The sequence below is a fragment of the Caretta caretta genome, chromosome 2 (genome assembly GCF_965140235.1).
Source record: "Caretta caretta isolate rCarCar2 chromosome 2, rCarCar1.hap1, whole genome shotgun sequence".
NCBI classification, from domain to species: Eukaryota; Metazoa; Chordata; order Testudines; family Cheloniidae; genus Caretta; species Caretta caretta.
In genome coordinates, this window is record NC_134207.1 from 31,064,648 (window position 1) to 31,077,435 (window position 12,788).

Genomic DNA, 12,788 nt, shown 5'->3' on the forward strand with positions numbered 1-12,788 from the left:
ATTTGGCATTATTAACGACACTGAATGTTTGTGATCATTTCCTAGGAAAGCTGGAGAAAGGATGGAAAGTTATTCAACAAATCAGATATGTAATATAAGGTTTAACAACTTCCCTACTAGGATTTCCAGAAATACAAAGACTACACCTAGTACAGAAACTGGAATACAAAAAGCAAACTATACGGGAGATGTAATCCAAACATTTTCACAAGGCTAGGAAGGCTCTCAGGGGAGTACAAAATAAAACAGGTACCATCAGTGACTCCCTTTGTTCTAAACAGCCCCCACACCACATTTCTATATTCTTACTAGGAAAGTCAAAGAAAAAAATAGAGAATGAAAGATAGTGGGTTATTTCCCAGATAGAAGAACTCACTGACTGGTGTGACGGGATTGTTTAATACTTAAGTCTAAAGGCAAAATCTGTGTTTATGTGGACCTTACAGAAAGCTTAATAAAGCCTGTGCAAAGAAAGACATGCTTCCTGCAGTTCATCAAACGTTATTAAGCTATCAGAGGCCAAATGGTTCTCAAAGTTACATGCTACAGCAAGCTTCTGTCAAATCCCCCTTGCTAAAAAAATCTATACCTTTAACTGCGTTCATCACCCGTTTTGGAAGACACTGTTTCAGTCAGCTTCCATTCAGCTTATCCTCAGTACCAGATCAATTTCAAAAGAGAATCTCTCAGATGGTGTCAGGTTTGTCTGGCATCCTTTCCTATGCAGATGATGTGTTGGCTTATGGCAGAAAATGAATATGATGAGCAACTACAGACAATTTGTAGATGCTTCCAACAAGCCAGTCTCACTCTGAATGAGAAATGTGGATTCAGAAAAGACTAAATAAAATGTGTAGGACATGCAATTAGCAAACTAGGAATTCAGCCAGATTCAGACAAACTGAAGGCATTAGTCACCTTACCCAACCACAAGATGTTTCTGTGATAAAAAGATTCCTGGGCATGGCAAATCATTTGGGGAAATTCTTACGAAATTCAGGTGATCTAACACAACCTTAAAGAGATCTTCTCAATGGTCACAATGCATGGATGGGGGGGAGGAGGGAGAGAGGTGAGCATGCAACAAAACAAGTTTTATACAATAAAAGAACTACAAACATCTCCACCTGTTTTGGTACAACACTTGGTAAAATATCCACCGACAGTAGCAGTGGACACATCCTCGTATAGTCTAAAAGCAATGCTCACACAAAACCAGCCAGAAGTAGACCCACAGACCTGTTGCATTCATGTCAAGAAGCCTCATGGAAACCAAGGAGCAGTATGCGCCAGTGAAAAAGGAAGTTCTAGCAATCACTTGGACTTGGGAATGGCTCACTGTGTATGTATTCAGCTTAAATTTTAACATACAGCAGACCACAAACCCTAAGCAGCATTATTGGGTTCAAAACCACTGGATGACCTTCCAACTAGGATTCAAAGCTTTAAGCTAGGGCTGATGCAAATTTCTTTCAAAATGGAACACATACCAGGGAACGTACTTATAACAACAGACATCATATTCTGAGACCTGATTAAGCAACCACTATTGGAAGCAGAAAAGTCTTTGGATAAAGACATCAAGGTCTACAATGACCTTGTCCTGGGAACAATTCCATCATCTGCTAGGTGATTTCAGTAAATTGGAGATGTGCCAGACACTTACTCAACTTTGCCAAAGATGGTGGTGTCCAAGGTGTCAACTTCCAACAGACCTTTTACCATGCTGGCAGGACTAGAATGATCTTCATATGGTCAATAGCTGCTTCTGAAAGGAGATTGCATTCTTTTTCCTATGGTTCTTCAGAAGAGATGTTTTCCAAAATACATGATGAACCCCACAGTATAAACAAGAGAAGGACACAGGCAGAACAATCTGTAAGGTGGCCTGATCTGAGTAGGCAAATTGAGAATTAAGTAGAGGACTCTAAAGTATGTAACAAGGAGAAAAATGCCAGAACCATTACTCTCTACCTGACAGACTTTAGAACATAAGAATGGCCATACTAGATCAGACCAATGGTCCATCTAGCCCAGTATCTTGTCTTCTGGCGGTGGTCAATGCCAGGTGCTTCAGAGGAAATGAACAGAACAGGCAATCATCAACTGATCCATCCCCTGTCCTCCACTCCCAACCTTTGTCAAACAGAGGCTAGGGACACCCAGCATATGGTGTTGTATCCTTGACCATCCTGGCTAATAGCCATTAATGACCCTTTCCTCCATGAACTTATCTAATTATTTTTTGAACCCCGTTAGAGTTTTGGCCTTCACAATATCCTCTGTCAATGGGTTCCATAGGTTGACTGTGTGTTGTGTGAAGAAATACTTCCTTTTGTTTGTTTTAAACCTGCTGCCTATTAATTTCATTGGGTGACCCCCTCATGTTATATGAAGGAGTATATAATGTTTCCTTATGCTTTTTATCCACACCAGTCAAGATTTCATAGACTTCTATTATATTCCCACTTAGTCGTCTATCTCCAAACCCGAAAATTCCCAGTCCTTTTAATCTCTCCACATACAGAATGTGTTCCAAACCCCTAAATAATTTTGTTGCTCTTCTCTGAACCTTTTCCAATTCCAATATATCTTTTTGGAGATGGGGCAAGCAGATCTTCATGCAGTATTTTAGATGTGGGCGTACCATGGATTTATATAGTGGCAATATGATACTTTCTGTCTTAGTATCTATCCCTTTCTTAATGATTTCCAACATTCTGTTCACTTTTTTGACTGCTGCTGCACGTTGAGTGAATATTTTCAGAGAACTATCACAACGACTCTGTGACAGGGTGTGTATACCCCACACTGGACAAGACACCCTGCTGCGCATGCTCCAACTACTGCCTCAGTACAAAAGGGAGCAGCCCAACTCATTCTGGGCTGACCACTGGAGGGGAAGGATCTTGGGCGGAGAATCCAGCTGAAGAGCCATAACAGCCTTTGCCTTTGGAAACTGGAGCCCCTGAGAGCCGGATTGGAGGACTGTGGCTGAAGGAGCTGCTGGGAATCACCCGCACTGAGGAGCCCAGAAACTCTGATGCTCAGTGGACTACAATGCCTGGAAACATGATACGAAGTGAGCCAGGGAGGGTGTGCGAGTGGTACCTCCTGTGGCGGTTCAGTGATGAGACAGAACACAGCTTTATGCAAGCAGACAGGCTGGTCAGCTGAGATGGGCCGTTCTGCCCCCCCGCCTTCCACCTTCTCCTTTTATTATATTTCTCCCCCTAAGCATTACACACTGCTACACAAAGGAATGTATGACGTTAATTCATATACTTAGTTACCATCCCCTATCTACTACAATCCTGGTTCTCAGGCCTTGAGCCCAGGCTAAGAAAGCCTCCCACAATTGCTGTCCAAACAATCAAGTTCTCATGGTTCATATCTAGCCCTTGTCCTTGGATAGAGCAATGTGTGCATTGCTTCTACGAAACAGTCAGGGTGTGCCCCGCCTGCTTCCAGGTGGACTAGCTAAACATTAACCCTTCAACCTCCCACCCAAGTGAGGTCAGTGTGTTTAGATGGGAGTCCCTGCTGACCCAATGATGAACCCTCAGTCACTGTGAGGACCCTGGGTTCAGGTCCAGTGGTTCCCATTTTCACACAATCCATCTTTTTTTATCTGCTCCTAAAGCCTGCATAAATTCTCATGGGTTTCCTGTATTTTCCATTGCAATTCTTACTCAAAAGGAATATTTTTTTTCCAGAGCACACTTGCAATTGGTTTTATATGAGCAGTTTCAGATCTTCCCTCACAAAATGTTTCTCCCATTTCCTTCAGCTCTGAAGTGCATTGTTTTGTCTGCACTAATTGTTTTTACTCATATTTGCTTTACATTTTTCTTTGATGGTCTTTTTAACTGTTTAGTGGTTTGTGAATTTGTTTATGAAAGGTGCTGTATAATACCGTGATTGATTACTTTTACAGGTCCTGGCAGCTTCTGGGAAGCAGTCCAACAACAGATGAGAAGGCCCCTGATTTTAAAGCTCCCTAGACATTGACAGTCTTAGCAAAATTGTACAGATGCAAAATTGCAACTTGGCCACTTTCTGGGAGACTCTCTAGCTTTTCTTCACAGACCAGTGAAGCTATTGGAAAATATTGAAGACTTTTGTGTATTGCAAGTAGTATAGTACATACTCCTTTTAATACCTGTCATGTCTAAGTGCCATTAGAATCACTGCTTTATGCTCTTTAAAATCCCTTCATAATATTCTTCTGCTTTGACAGTGACTAGACAGGTGGAAAACAAGATTGCATCAATCTAGTCAATGCAAAAAACATGTTCAGATTACTGTTACCTTGTCCTTCCTCCCTCCCCTCATGCACATTTCTTCCACCTATTGTGGCTTGTCATTGTCAACCACTTTAGGGCATGAATTGGTTTTTTTAGTACATATTGGTACTATGATTTGATTGACACCTCTAGCCTAGGCACTATTCTTATACAAATAATTATTAAATTACTGTATTGCAGTAGTATCTAGAGATTGCAATCATAGATCAGGGGTCTATTGTGTTGCACACTGTATAAACACTTAAAGCTATTATTGCATAGCAATTTGCTGAGATGTAAAGTCACTCTTAGAGCTGGGTGGGAAATGATTTTCCCATCCTATACTAAGATGAAACCAAGACCTTGTGAAGATTTTCAGTGGAAAAACTAGATACCTCTCTGAATCAGGAGGACAATCACCTGGTGTGGAGGAGAACTAGGATCAGTATGTGGTCTAGAGCAGAAAATTGGACTTGTGTTGCCCCCATAAATATTATAACAACCAGAGGCTGTTGGCTCTTCAGGGGGTCGTGGTGGGAGTCTCTCTTCCCCCAAACCTCTTTTCCAGATCCAAAGGTCTGGTTTTGATGAATCCACATTTTCTGACAAAAAAGGGTTTCATGGAAAATGTCCCAAACAACTCTAGTCACTTTGTCCTGATGGTGCAGTATGTACTGACTTCTATGGGGCTTTTCTTCTGAGGTTTTGTGCACTGAATGATGTTTACCTTGTCTTTGGCTAAGGCCCTTTGGTTGATGGTTGGTTCCCTCACTATACTTTACACCACATCCATTCTCACATGACTGAACATTTTTCTTCTTTTGGAATATGGGGATTCTTGGCCTCCAAGTCAATAAAAAACTGATTTTCAAGCTTAGAGGCTAGTACATGGTTATTGGCTTCTACCCCTCACTGCATGTCTGATGGATTTCTAGTCTTCCTCTCACCTATCCTTGGGCCTCTCTCTCATTGCCTGGCACTGGTGTAGCCATTCTGGGAAGAGTGGGTACAGAATGCTGGCATTCCATCATGTAAATGGCTATACAAGGTAGTGGAAAAATCAGGCCCAACTTCTTAGGGCTCACTCCACTTTTACAGCTCTATGCTCCAAGTTGCTGAGGCCTCTAGCCCAATACAATGAAACACTTAATGTGTCTAACTTTAAGCACAATAACAGTCCCATTGACAGTGCTCAACTTAAAGCATATTAAATACTTTGCTTGGTCAGCCTACAGTGTTCAGCACTTGGCAGCTTTGGGTCATTAGAACACTGGCTCCCTCTGTCACTTCACACAATCTAACATTGCCATTGCTAGACCCTTCTCCTAAGAGGATCTCTTCTGATCCTATGGCTTCTAAAATAATAGATTTCAGCTGGTGAGAGAGATTACCACTAATTATAGTATTTAACCCCAGAAAGGGCTTTAGAATTCAGTTTGTATGAAAGATATTATAAATAATGAAGCTTCATTTTTGTGTCCCTATTCAGTGCTAGCTGGTATATCTGGAAGGCTCTCATGTCTGTCATGTGGTGATGCATTTGTTTTCCTGTAACTCTTGTCTTATGGAACTGTACTTCAGTGGCATGCTTCCCTGGGGATCAGGCAGATTCCTATGAAAAAAGTTTGCACTGAAGTTAGATGTGGAGTTACCCCCTTTGAACATCTGGAGTGAAATTCTGGCCCCATCAAGCCAATGGCAAAACTCCATTGACTTCAGTGAGCCAGGATTTCACCCCTTCTTTCTTAATCTGAGGGCTAGAATGAAACATGGCTGCAAGGGTGGGAGTGGACATCTAAGATCCACATGACTCCCTGTGGGGCTGTCAAGGTTCATTCCCCACTCTGAACTCTAGGGTACAGATGTGGGGACCTGCATGAAAGACCCCCTAAGCTTATTCTTACCAGCTTAGGTTAAAAACTTCCTCAAGGTACAAACTTTGCCTTGTCCTTGAACCCTATGCTGCCACCACCAAACGTGTTAAACAAAGAACAGGGAAAGAGCCCACTTGGAGACGTCTTCTCACCCCAAGTACCCCCCCCCCAAGCCCTACACCCCCTTTCCTGGGGAATGCTTGATAAAAGTCCTCACCAATTTGTACAGGTGAACACAGACCCAAACTCTTGGATCTTAAGAACAATGAAAAAACAATCATGTTCTTAAAAGAAGAATTTTAATTAAAGAAAAGGTAAAAGAATCACCTCTGTAAAATCAGGAGGGTAAACACCTTACAGGGTAATCATATTCAAAACATAGAGAATCCCTCTAGGCAAAACCTTAAGTTACAAAAAGACACAAAAACAGGAATATACATTCCATTCAGCACAGCTTATTTTACCAGCCATTTAACAAAAGGAAATCTAACGCATTTCTAGCTAGATTACTTAGTAACTTAACAGAATTTCTGAGACTGCATTCCTGATCTGTTCTTGGCAAAAGCATCACACAGACAGACAGACCATTTATGCCCCCCACCCCCAGCTTTGAAAGTATCTTGTCTCCTCATTGGTCATTTTGGTCAGGTGCCAGCGAGATTATCTTAGTTTCTTAACCCTTTACAGATGAAAGGGTTCTGCCTCTGGCCAGGAGGGATTTTATAGCACCGTATGTATACAGAAAGGTGGTTACCCTTCCCTTTAGTTTTATGACAGGGGCCATGGTGATAGAGGTAAATGGAAGCTAGAACAGTGCAATGGATAACAGAGGAGTTTGGAGAAAAAGCCCAGAATACATTATATCCAAGAAGAAGTGTGCAAATAACTTTTTCCGTTCATTTGCAATTTTGGGGAAAAAAGTAGTCAACTTGCAACTTAAAGCATTGTTTTCATTGAGCATTAATGTTTTTTTTAAACAAAATTAAAGGAAATGTCAAAGCAAAGTTGTTTCCCATTGAAAAAAATGAAATTATTTTGACTTTTTGCCCCAGCATGAGTGATTCAGCAAAACAGACATGAATTCTTGAAATTCTTTAGTGCCACCAAACCTTCATTTTTTTCATCCAAAAAGTATTGGCTATTTTTTTTCACAGCACTATCTCCATGTTCTTCACAGACCCACTCATCCACCTGAACCATGAGCACCTCTCTGCTCCCTGAAATGAGGATATAGCCTTATCTCCACAAGCACTAAGGTACAGAATTTGGGGTGAATGTTTTACCCTTCCCAGAAGCGTATCTATAGGAGGGTTGTATATGACTCAGTCTGAAAAATAAACATCCAGTGAGAGTGACTGTAGTTGTAAGATAAACAAACATAAGCTGCTTGGTTCCCCCATCTATTGCAGGGCTAGCAGTTGCTTGCCGACCCTCTCCCCTCAAACAACAAGACATATGACAACATAGAGGTTTATAGCTAGAGATCAAATTTTTCTCATCTCTCCTAGTAATTGCTCAGTGTTACCTACTGTGATAGTAATTTTTTTATTGTTACAGTTGTTTTGAGTGTTCTGCCTTCACTGAAAGCTGATGTATCAGAACTATGGGCAGATGAAAGGTTCCACTTAAGTAATTTATACTGCATACCACATTTTCACTCTCATTACTGGCTGACAGCTTAGTAGATGGTTGAAGGGACTTTTAGTCCTTTAAAGGATTTTTTAGCACTAAAAGAGTAATGTTAATTTTATATAACAAGATTAATGTACAGTAAAATTTTAGGTTATTCTTCTTAAATTTTCTCATATGTTACTATTCCCCCCACCCTTCTCTTAATCAAGACACTCCAAGAATATTTACCTTGTTATTTGAGAACTCCCCAAAAGTGATGCTGGAAAAGCACCTAGCCGTCTGCACAAGATACGTTGGTTTTGTTTCAGGTTTAAATGAACTCTGTGGGAGCAAACAACATGGTACAGCTTTCAGAATTGCCCATCTCTGGTACTCTTGCACCTTTCTATGAAAGTTCTAGGACTGACTATTGAAGTTCTCCCAATGACAATAAAAATGATGAGTCCAAACCCTCTCCCCCTCCATTATGATATTGACTTTAAAAAGTCTCATGGCTTTTACAAAAAATGCATGGTGGCTTTTAGTTTGCCTTCTGCTTTTTGTGCTTTTATCAGGAAGGTGCCACCACCCCACCCCACCCCATCCCATCCCATCCCACCTCCAACATGTGTGGTATCACATCAGGTTCTAAATTCAACCTTAATGCACAGGGAAAAATGAGAGCCTCACCACTGGCTATTTGAATAGGTGGGGAGGAGGGACTTTACTTACCCTGCCCTAACCTCAGGAGTTGAGGAGCTGCCATTCTATCCTTCGCCATCCTCCTTCCTTATGGCTATCCTCTGCACCCCCTCAGTGTCCCTCCAGCTCCTTGCATGCCCCCCATTCACCTTCGTCTCTCCCTGTCCCACACATTCCCTTGGGCCTGCTCAGTCTCCTTCCATGAGCTTTACATTATTTTGCACCCTCTCTACTACTTCTCCTGCACGTTCTCCTGAATGTGCACTCCATCACCCATTCAACCTGCTTAGCCTCTGTTCTGCTCCCCTGTCTCCTACCTGGCCACAGAGTGGCTGGCATTTTCTGATGGTGGCCTGGCTTCAGACCTACTTAAAAATAATGGAACTTGGTAGCCTTTGGAACTAAATAAGGAAAGCAAAATAAATAAATAAATAAATACATACATACATACATAAATAAATAAAAAATCACACATTTGAAGATCGGCATCATGTCATGTGAAATTTAAAAACCAACCCAAATATTACCTTACTTGTGATAGTTGTGTGAATTGGCAACACTATCACTGTTGGGATTTGAAAACCAAAGTAGATGGATATCTAGTCTGATCTGACATGGTAATTCCTATGTTTCATGTACATTACAGTTTAAAATTCAGAGAAACTGATGCTTTCCATGCAGTACCCCGAATTACTAATAAGTTAAAAACTGGAGCTAGCTGGATAAACAATTTTAATACTTATACATGCTTTACTGATCTGGAAACATTATTAGATGGAAGAGGGAACAGAAATTGTGTTCATCCACACAGAGTAAAGTTGTTAGATTTCTTATAATTTTCAGCTTTGGCTGCTGCCTGATGGATGAAAGTGAAAGATTTTAAACAAGGTGGGTGAGGCGATAAATTTTCAAACACTTTTAGGAGACTGGAAATGCTCAGTTATCGACTTGTCCCTTGCATAGTGTTTTAGCTGCAGATATTGAAAATGGTAAGGTGTGCCCAGGTATAGAGATAGGAATTGACTTTGGCCAAACTGAGGAAAGCTAAGGGCACAGTACTCAATACTAAACCTACTGGGACAACGTGTTCTTTATAAATCAGCAGGCTGAGATACTATAGCAATAACTTAATAGTAATGTTTGAAGTTGGGAAAAGCAAGTTTTTTTAAAGGAGTCAAAAGTCTTTTTCAGCCAGATGGACTGTTTAGAACTCATACTTGATAGTTGGGGGATGGTATAGCAGCTCAGGGAGTTAAATAAATTTAACACTGTTGATCTGACCCATAGAACTGACACATCAATTGGTCCACAACAAAAATCAGATTTAATTAGGATGACAATATAGTTAACCTGGAAAAATACTTCATTATCTGGTGTAAAATAAATATATAAGTATTAAAATTAGAGAGTGTCAAAAAGTTTTGATTTCTTTTAAACACTTTTGTGAAAGTGGTTTGTGTTTTAGATCAGATTTGATTTTGTATCAATACATTATTGGAAACACTGGCAACATTCTTTTCACTGGAAAAATATGGATTTTATTATACATATCTATTAGGTAGAAAGGCAATACTTTAAATTTCATATCAGCAGAGAAGACAGCCATAATTTGGCTGCCAAGAACTGGTGAGTACAAAGGGCCAAAGCTGCCTGTAGTGTTCAAACCTAGAGGGATACTTGCTTCTTTTAGGGATTAGGACAGGTTTTAAAATATATTTAGGCCTAAAAGGGCACATAGACGCCTAGCTGCATTTTCAAGAGAAACCAACACCCTTTGAAATCAAACCTTTAAAAAAATCTGACCTTCAGTCAACATCGAGGCCCCTTCTACATACAAAATGGTTTATACAGAGCAGTGCTGGAGGGGAGGGGGAGAGTGCATGTTATGCCTCTAACTCTGTTTGCCTAGGTTCTTCATCACCTTAATAGACATTGCTTCATCAGATGTAGTAAGTGCCTCAAGTATCTGTGCTTCCACCGGCACTTGTGGAGGCATTGTGTTTGTAAATTGTTTCTCCATGCATAGTATCACCATGCCAACCCTACAACTGGTGCTCCATTTCCCATTCCTCCCCCACTTCTAGTATAGTTCAGGATTGTAAACCTGTAATAGAACCCATAACGTAGGACAGTCAGTCTAAAATAGCAACAAAATCTGAGCAGTCATCCATGACCACTGCAACTCTATAGTAACTTGTTCCTTCATCCTACACTTAGAATTTCTACTATGGGGAGGTAGGGCTGATGCTGATCTGCCTTGCATATTTCTACACAAATCTCACACTAAGGTTAATACCATGAATGTCAGTTGGTTATCAACCTATGAACCAAAAGGCAAAGCCTGAGAATAATGGAATATAAAAAGCGTATTGGAGGAAGGTGACTGCTAGGAATGCTTGTGTCCCATCCTGTACCATAAGAGCTCAACTGAAGCAGTTTTAAGATAAGAGTCTCAAATGTAAAAATACACAATAGCAATATAAGTAGTGACAATTCTTTAAAAGCCATTATATGTTCAGGCAAAAGTAATTTTTCATAGACTCAGTCAATCACTGTTTATTTTACATTTTTATTAATGCATAAGTAAGCTTTATAAACACACAAAAGGAATATATTAAAGTCCATTATGTTGCATTTTGCATTAATCAGTGTTACGGCATTCAAGCTAAGCTGAATGTGACATAAATGTTAAAGGACATTTTTTTCTAAATATTGCATGAGGATTTAACGAAGCAACTTCCACTATCTCAAATATATAAATCAATGCAGACTGCTTTAAAATTTACCCCAAACCTGCTATTAAACAGAGATGGAAACCATTTATACTAGAATTTTCTACAAAGGAGTACATTCTGTCTCCTTTTGGCTTTCAGTCTTTTAAAACTGACTAATCTTTGGGATGCCTGTTCCTTTGTATTTGAAAACATATGCAAGGTGCTACTACTATCTAATTTAGTGGGGAAAGGAGGTTGTCAGGGCAACAGTTAAAGGGAAGGAAAAACACAACATAACAAGAGAACATTAATCAGCGGGAGAGAGAACAGCAGAATGTACACCAAAGTCATGGGTGAATCTTCATACAAAGTAGTAACCAGCTTCTGCTTACAGAAGAATGGCACTAAGTGATGTTCCTTAATGAAGGTCTAATATTTCCAACATTGTTTATCAGATTCTCTTCCTAATGTTTCTCAAAACTCCAAGCTTAATCAAATATCTTACTGTCTCCGTGCACTCATTATCTCTGTCCTGAAGTTAATCTACAGTAATGTTTATTGAGACAGAGAAAATGCTACAGGGAAAAAAAAGTCAATATATATGCAAAGTGCAAGAAAATAAATATTACATTGCTTTATCTATCTTATATTTGTGGGATCTGAAAAACCTTTAAAAAATACAGTAGGTACATAGTCATTTTAAGATAATCACCAATGGCCAGCAACCAGCAGGCAGCCAGTCCAATGTACAAGAGTTGAGGAAGAAGAGGAAGAAAATTATTGGTCAAGGAGACTGATGCAACCCTCTATTACTGAAAAGGATGTAAGATCTTTAGTGTGCACAAGACAAGACGGAAGCTCTGTTTTTAGCGAGGTCTCATCCAAAAGCACCGGACAGTAAACTGAATGGAAGTGAAGTGACCCTGTTGAGATTCCCAACTATGGCTCCAGTGAGCCTTAAACCACTAAGCTGTGCAGTTGGAAGGGTCAGGTTCAGCTCTCTCTGAGGCAGCTCCCAACAGTTCCTGTGGCACTGCAGAAGGAATAAAGATGCTCTGGGTGGAATGCATGCAGAACGTGGTGGCAGTAACATCCCCTCCACTCTCTGAGGGCGAGTCTGTTTTGGCAGACAGAGCATTACCAGCACAGGGAGATGTCATTTTAGCCTCTGGAATGCACCTATGAAATATTTCTGGTGGAGGTTAGTTGAGCATATAAAAACCTCCTTTGTTCAGATCCTATGATTCCCACTACTAACAAGTTTCAGAGTAGCAGCCGTGTTAGTCTGTATCAGCAAGAAGAACAGAAGGACTTGTGGCACCATAGAGACAAACAAATGTATTAGAGCATAAGCTTTTGTGGGCTACAGCCCACTTCATCGGATGCATTGAATGGAACATACAGTAAGACAATATATATTTACACACACATACAGAGAAGCTGGAAATTGCCAGACAAACTGTAAGAAGCTAATTAGTTAAGATGAGCTGTTATCAGCAGGAGAACAAAACTTTTGTAGTGATAATCAAGATGGCCCATTTAGACAGTTGACTAGAAGGTGTGAGGATTCTTAACTTAGGGAAATAGATTCTATATGCGTA